The sequence below is a fragment of the Coenobita brevimanus genome, chromosome 83 (genome assembly GCF_032717465.1).
Source record: "Coenobita brevimanus isolate Jiangsu-jjx chromosome 83, ASM3271746v2, whole genome shotgun sequence".
Lineage (NCBI taxonomy): Eukaryota > Metazoa > Arthropoda > Malacostraca > Decapoda > Coenobitidae > Coenobita > Coenobita brevimanus.
Window position 1 is genome coordinate 2,963,822 of NC_137036.1, and position 8,297 is coordinate 2,972,118.

Genomic DNA, 8,297 nt, shown 5'->3' on the forward strand with positions numbered 1-8,297 from the left:
CCCTCATGGACAATCTCTCTCTCTTTCACCTCATCATTCACACCTCTTACATTCCATGTTGCCATTACCATGTCCTTTGTCCGGTCCTTGGTCGTCATCGTTTGGTCAGTCCTTGTCCGAGGCTTCTTGCTTGTCTTTTTAGTTAGTTGTTTTCCGGGGAGGGGCACTAACCCTCCACCAACCCTTTTAGTCTCCTTGTACGACAAGCAGGGATACTGGGGGATTATTCTTGAAAAAAAAACCCTACCCCCCTACCTCAACCCGTCACGTTCCACCTGACACAGGCTCTAGGTTCTTGGACTTACTACAGGGAACTGCCAGATGTCTCCATATACTTCAATATATATATATATATATATATATATATATATTTGCACTTTCTACTTACCCAGCTGTACATGCAAATTGGTTTTGCTGTCATAGTAAGCTAGTATTTATTGTGTGCAGTTCTAGTGCTGTGAGAACTTGCTCATGTAAGTAAAAATATATTTGTAAGAAAAGGAAATGTCGCTAAGGATAACGCAAGTGATCATAATTATGCGAAACAACCTTATTTGCAGAGGAAGTGAAGGTAATCTTTTGAAGCAAGTAAGATGCAATAAGCCTTTGAATATCTTTTCTCTCCCTCTTCCCATACACCAGAGTGCACAGTGTCACTCTGGAAAGGCCAGAAAAATAGGGCAAATAAAGTGAACTAGCCACATGCACAATGGGTCATGATTCATTTATGTGGCAGTGGGAGGGACATTGGAGAGGAGTGTCGATGTCAAGTGCGGCAAGAGGCAGCATCGGCGAGTGCAAACAGAAAATCCCCATCTGGCCCAGGCAGGTGTTCTGGCTGTGTTATAGTCATCGACCCACCCACTCGTATAAGCACAGCCCTCCACAACCCCGCAGATTACCTCCATTCATAACTTCATACCTCAACAGTGCCTCCACCTAGCGATCTAGGGACACTTACACTGAAGAGACGACGAATAGGCGCGTATTCTGATCTTTAATTGAAAATTCTGTGTGATGTAGTTACAGAGCTATGACAAATTGAAAGCAGCCTACTTCTCGGGGGGAAAGGGACGCATATGAGACGAGCTCCGATCGTAAGACCCCAGAGCATTATGGATTTAGCAGTATTAAATCCCCTCGTGGTCAGTTGGTTGGAGTAGTCGTTTGCACTTCGACAGTTATCTCAAAAAGTGTTTACACAGTCGTACAAAACGTATATGTACGCTTTGATGTAGAAAAAGTATCGACCCCTCACTCTGCAGTAAACCAACCAAACACAAAGGACATTTAGAGCCGCCCAAGTATGTATTATCGTCATCATCCTGACATCTTGTCCAAAGGCGAAAGAAAAAATAAAGGTAAGAGAACTATCATCAGCATCAGTAACGGGGACAAAATCCATAATCAATATTAGCCTACCCACCCAACGATGCGCACAATCACTATTCATAACTCAGCAATACACATTAATAATAACCAAACAACAACAACAGGCATCTCTATTAATAATTACTCACCAGTATACAAGCATTCGCTAATAATCACTCAAGAATACTCTTATTAACATATAACCAGTCATTACTATAGTCCTTTAGTAATATCAACACAACAATATGATGTAATCACTAACTACTACCCGACAACATATAACTAATAATCATGGTAGGCTACACACTTTCCAATATGGTACTGGTTACAGCAACGACCACCACCATTACCAACACCTTCACCAACGAAGCACAAATATTAACCACCTGACCGTTTCCACACTTCACTGATAACAACACAACATAGTCCTAAGTATGCCATGAAGACCCTTTGTATATTGTCATATTCTTAGTAGCACCGTTCATTTATCTACAGGCATAGCCCCGGGACTGAATGGTTTGCAACCTATCTCAATATATCCAGCGTTACACAGTCCACTATCAGAATCTCCATCTCACCCTTCCAATCACTAACATGTATTCGATGATATTAACAGTCACAATAAGCAGTAGTCTCTAATAACCACACTGCACACTCAGTTATGCCATGGTTTAACCAACAGCACCTCCATACATGTATTATAGTAGCCCGTATATACAATTATCTGAATAACCACCCTACGATATCCATAGTCACAATAACCACGCAGTAATTCATACAACCTCTAAGAACAACGATTCACATCCTCCAAAATGCCAACAACCACTAGCAGCCCTCACAAGTAACAAGTCCTTCCCCAACACCACTTTCCACTTGTTAATGGCTACCCAACAATATACACATCCACAATAAGCACACGACAATCCATACAATTACTAATCACACAACATACTCTCCAAATGCAAACAGTTAATTTAACATCTTCAAATGCCAACATATATTGCCAACCCCTACCTCAGCCTCCATAGCGCATTCGTCTGTCACATCACACAATATTTTCTGCAATATATACATAGAATTCACTCTGCAGACTCCAGTGAGCCAACAGTTACTATAACTCAAATTGTATGTCTATATTTAATAGACACTTCCATCAGCCTTCCTTGAACTTATTTAACCCCACACTCCTCCACGACATACACAGTTAACTGCAAGATGATAGTCATAACCACTACAGTACACACTTCAATATGGTAAGAAATTACTAAGTATCGCCATCACCTGTACATTAACCTCTACTACCACTACGTTCCCACACGACACACACGTTCCTACAGTAAATACAATCATAGTATCCATGCTATGGACCCAGCATGCCAATTGCATCTACAAACATCACCATTACCTTAACTTCCCCACCACCACGTTCCAGAGCGACACACACAGGGTTCTAGGACAAACTGTCACTGATCGAGTCTGCCAACAACAGCAGCGTTCCCAGATAGTTTGGAAATTTAGGAGTCTCTGCCCTGACTTGGCCATTCTTTATTGTATTTTCTGGGCGGCTTTATTTTGATAGTGTGTGTGTGTGTGTGTGTGTGTGTGTGTGTGTTTGGTTTCTCTAATGATTGCATACATTATGGTACTGTATTTTTCCTGCTCGCAGTTTGACTGATAAACTATTTTCATTCCCGGTCATGTCCCCAAAGTACCAAGAAAACCGATCGTGACCTGTTTCCCTCCTCCTCTCATCTCACACTGGTTAGTGACAGAGTTGGTGGTGCAGCCGCTGTGGAAACACTGGATGACACAGCAAAATGCACAGCTTCCTGTGTTTTGTCGTAGTATTTCTTTATTTTTATATATTTATTTCTCTCAGTTTATATATTTTATTTCTTTATTTTTATTTATTTATTTCATGATTTGTGGCACCCCCGATGATGGTCTGGGAACCCTTGGGTTCCGCGAAACCCTGGTTGGGAATCACTGGTTTAGAGTTTCTAGCGTAATTAACAGGTGCGAGTGCCTTAGGACGAATGAATAGGGTAAAAATGTTAGAAATGAGTGTCAAATGCAAATTGGATAGTTAAATATAAGACAGACAGACAGACACTCAGATAGAAAGGCAGACAGACAGACAGGTATACAGACGGATGTACAGAAACTCAGGTAGAAAGGTAGGTATGTAGGTAGACAAAGCAGCAGTGGAAGAAGAAAAGAAATAAAGGAATATTGTAAGAGCAAATAATCACCAAGGACCAAAAATCCAGGTGGGTAAAAGGTGTGTGTGGGAGAGACTATAATGAAGTGTCACACTGGATCGACACGTCCTTGATGCATAAAAAGTGACTAAAGAGGCTGTTTGTGCTAAATCCCAGTGATCAACGGTGCTCAACTGGTGTGACGATGAGCCTCAACATTTCGTCTGACTGCCATCAGAAGATAAATGTTTACTTGAAAGAAATCGTATATTTCTAGTTAAACATCTGAAAAGCTGTATTTATTGACCTATTACTTGCCACCGATGCACTTACGGATCACATGCAGGTCAACACCAGACTAGTTTATCACTTGAAAGAAATAGCATAGCCTTACCCTTTCAGTACGATGATATTTTTATATTTCTTCATCCTCGCTCTCTCCGGAAAGGCTTTACTCAAAACTTTTTTGTGAATGTATAACTAACCTCTTCAGCTGCATAAATCTCGTACTACGAGTAAACTTGACTGGGGTTAGCAAGGAGAAAATGTTTAAAATGTCACCGTAGAAAACACTCGGGTCCCTATGACTCAGCCTCAACTGGATAAAGTTGTCTGGTGTTAACTGGAATAAATAGTTAGTAATGATGACATTGGGAAAGTCATTAGCAGTGTGACGCATTCATCGCTTAAGCTAATGAGTGAGTGAGTACATTAGACTGTGTTATCCCACTCTTGTGCACCATCCTGCAAAAGTTGATAGCTTCAATTACCTGCACTTTACCATGTGGAAAGAATGAGGATTGAAAATATAACCGTGCAACAGTAATGACAAATTCATTAATGGGTTAATTATTAAATGATGATGGGCAGTGTGTGTGTGTGTGTGTGTGTGTGTGTGTGTGTGTGTGTGTGTGTGTGTGTGTGTGTGTGTGTGTGTGTGTGTGTGTGTGTGTGTGTGTTCTTACCTAATTGTTCTTACCTAATTGTATCTTTACAGGAATGAGTCAGGTCGTACTGTCCCGTGTCTTAAACCATATTTATCGTACATATCCTTAAATTTGTGAATTGTTTTGGCACACACTATTTCATTCGGTAGTGCATTCCATTGATCAATTGCTCTGTTTGGGAAACTGAATTTCCTTACGTCTTTATCACCTCTCTTCTTATGCAGTTTTTTGCAGTGTTCTCTTGCTGATGCTTCTCCATATGTTAAGTATTCATTTATGTCTATTTTCTCCTTCCCTGATATGCACTTATATAGCATTATCATGTCACCTCTTTTCCTTCTCTCCTGTAGTGTTGGTAGATTCAGTTTATTTAGTCTTTCTTCGTAGCTTAGGTCCCTTAAGCTTGGTATCCATCTTGTAGCGGCCCTTTGAACTTTTTCAATCTTGTCTATGTGCTTTTTGAGATAAGGACTCCAGACTACTGATGCATATTCCAGGGTTGGTCTAATGAATGATGTTATTATCCTTCTTAGCATGTCTTCATTTATGTATGTGAATGCTATTCTCATATTTGCAAGCAGTGTATACATGTTCCATACCTTCTTGCTGATGTGGTCAGCCGGAGATAGTCTGTTATTGATAATCACACATAGGTCTTTCTCTCTTTCTGATGTGTGCAGGGTTTTATTTCCGAACTTATAATCCCAATCAGGTCTTTTTCCATTTTAACCAAACTTGATTACATGACACTTGTCCACATTGAATTCCATTTGCCATATACTACTCCATTCATGAAGTTTATTTAATTCTTCTTGCAGCTCTTTACAAGAGTCTGTGTTAGTAATTCTCCTTTGTATTTTTGCATCATCTGCAAACATATTCAGATAGCTCTTATTTCCATTGTTACTGTTTATATCATTTATATACACTAAAAACATGATTGGTGCCAGCACTGAACCCTGTGGTACTCCACTAGTCACTTCTTTCCATGATGAGTAGTTTCCTCTTAGTACTGTTCTCATTTCTCTTTTTATGAGAAAGTCTTGCATCCAACAAAACAGTTTGCCTCGAATTCCTCCTTGATGGTACAGTTTCCATAAAAGTCTTTGGTGTGGTACTGTGTCAAAAGCTTTCTTGAAATCTAAATAGATACTGTCCACCCATCCTTCCCTTTCCTGTATTGTGTTTGTTACTCTGTCATAGTAGCTCAACAGATTAGTAACACATGATTTTCCTTTTCTGAAACCAAACTGTCTTTCTGTTATCATACTGTGTTTTTCTAGATGATATACCCAAGCTTTTCTTATAAGCTTTTCTAATACCTTGCTTAAAGCACTGGTCAGTGATACTGGTCGGTAGCTGAGTGGATTTTGTCTATTCGCTTTCTTGAATAAGGGGACAATATTTGCTTTTTTCCAAATATCAGGTAGTTTACCTTGACCCAAGGATTTCTTGAAAATTAAAAATAATGGTTTACTTAACTCCTTTGCACATTCTCGTAGCACCCAACATGAAATTTCATCAGGACCACTTACTTTTCCTCTGTCTAATCTACTTAACTTCTCCTGTATTACTTTTTCTGCTATTTGTATATCTGGTAGTATGTGTGGACATACATGCTCCACATAGTCCCTCTCAAAATTTTTTTCTTCTGTAAAAACTAATTGGAAATTCTTGTTTAGTGCTTCACAAATATCTTTCTCTTGTGTATAAGTGATTTGCTCGTCCGTAATGGATTGTATTATATCTTTTACTTTGGTTTTGCTTCTGATATAGCTGTAAAACAGCTTTGGTTGATCACTACTTTTATTTATTATATCCTCCTTAAACTGTTTTTGGGCTTCCCTCCTTATTCTTGTATAATCGTTTCTTGCCTGTTTGTAATTATTATACGCCCTTTCACTATTGTGTCTTCTGTATCTATTCCACAACAAATCTCTTCTTTCTTTTGATTTTTTACATTCTGTATTGAACCATTTCTGTATTTTCTTATCTGCTTATTTGTGCTGTGGGATGTACTTCTGGACTCCTATTTCATAAAATTCACAGAATTTTTTATATACAACATTTAAATCTTGTCCTCTAAGCTCATTTTCCCAATCAACTTCTAAGAAATACTTCTTTAGGTCTTGACAATTTCCCTTTTTATAGTTTAGGCTCTTTTTGTAACTATCATTGCTGTTTACTATGTCATATGCTATCCTGAAGTTATAATTTAGTACTGCATGGTCGCTTTTGCCGATTGGAGGGTGATATATTAAACTGTCAATATCATTTTCTTGCCTAGTAAATATTAGATCTAGTACTGAAGGTACATCGTCCTCTTTTTCTGGTGGTTTCCCTCACATGTTGCGTTAAGAAAAACTCTTGCACGAGATCCAGGAGCTTTTGGTCCCAACAGCTTTCTTGGCTAATTATATCTAGAGTATTCCAATTTATATTTGTATTGAAATCCCCAGTTAGTATAATTCTTTCCGATTTCTCTTCCATTTTATGTAGTAATGATCTTAAACTCTGAATTGTACTCACTGCCAGGTCCTCATATTCATCTCTCCCATGTGTTTGATCTGGGTGGCATGTACAAATTGGCTACAATTACTTTGCCTTCAGATGTGTTGATCTCTACTGCAATCAGTTCTACTTGTGATGGTATATCTAGTTTTATTTCATTGACTTTTAGATTTTTCTTAGTTAATATTATAATTCCTCCTCCTTTTTTAAAAATTCTGTCTCTTCTCCATATATTGTATTCCTCTAAGTTTAGTATGTCACTGGATATCCATCTATTGCCAGACGCCATGTATCCCAAATGGGGTGGCCAAGGGCTTAGAGTTAATTGTTTTACAGGGAGGGGCACTAATCCTCCACCAACCCTACTTGACACGTAGGGATGCCAACAGCATCTGGTGTTCCCAGGCGGTCACCCATCCAAGTACTAACCAGACCCAACGTTGCTTAACTTCGCTGATCGGATGGGAAGCGGTGTACTCAACGTGGCATGGCCGTTGGCCATCCTTGGTGTTAATTTTGTTTCTGTTAGGCATATTATTTGTGGTTCATTTTCTCTTACATAATCATTCATCTCTAGTAATTTAGATACCATTCCATCCACATTTGAGTACATCAACTTTATCATCTTGTTTATATACTTGTCATGACATGGTTCTACTATCTTCCTCCTTTTTGTTCCATCCTGTTTGTATATCACTTTCGTACCTGCAATCCTATTACTTTGTAAAAAAAATTTCTTCTCTTCTGATCTTCCCTCATTTTTTGTTTTTGCTTCCTCCCTTTTCTCTTTCAGTAATTCCAGTTCCTCTTGTGTGTGTGTGTGTGTGTGTGTGTGTGTGTGTGTGTGAGAGAGAGAGAGAGAGAGAGAGAGAGGGAGAGAGAGAGAGAGTACATAGGAGTGAGTACATATAGAGGACAGATAACATGAGGCCAGTTGGAGCATGACGAGGTTATTTGTTACAAAAAATGCTACTACTACTACTAAGATCTAATCAACGTGTGAGAGAACAGGACAGAAAAGAGGAAGACTCTCCCCCATCTAGCACACCGCCCGGTAAAACCTGCAGGAAAAAGAAGAAGAAAAAAAAAAATGCTTGTAAGGAAGAACAAGAATGGAAACTTTAAAGGAGAGGCAGGAGAAGAACGTTTATGCACTATGTAATATTTGTTCTACAGATCTGTAAAAGATATGCAAACACAACTGTCGAATGTTCTTGTTTTTAAGCAAACCTATCACAGTCGTCAGCATCACTTCAACCTGAAAATA

The 8,297-nt window shown here is 38.9% G+C and overlaps 1 non-coding gene across 1 annotated transcript; it reads right to left on the minus strand.

Moving 5' to 3' along the window:
* Positions 1 to 7,410: 7,410 nt before the first annotated feature.
* Positions 7,411 to 7,529, minus strand: LOC145409948 (5S ribosomal RNA). Its single transcript, XR_013899175.1, has one exon. It is a non-coding gene; the product is annotated as a 5S ribosomal RNA (ribosomal RNA).
* Between the last annotated feature and the right edge of the window lie 768 nt (positions 7,530 to 8,297).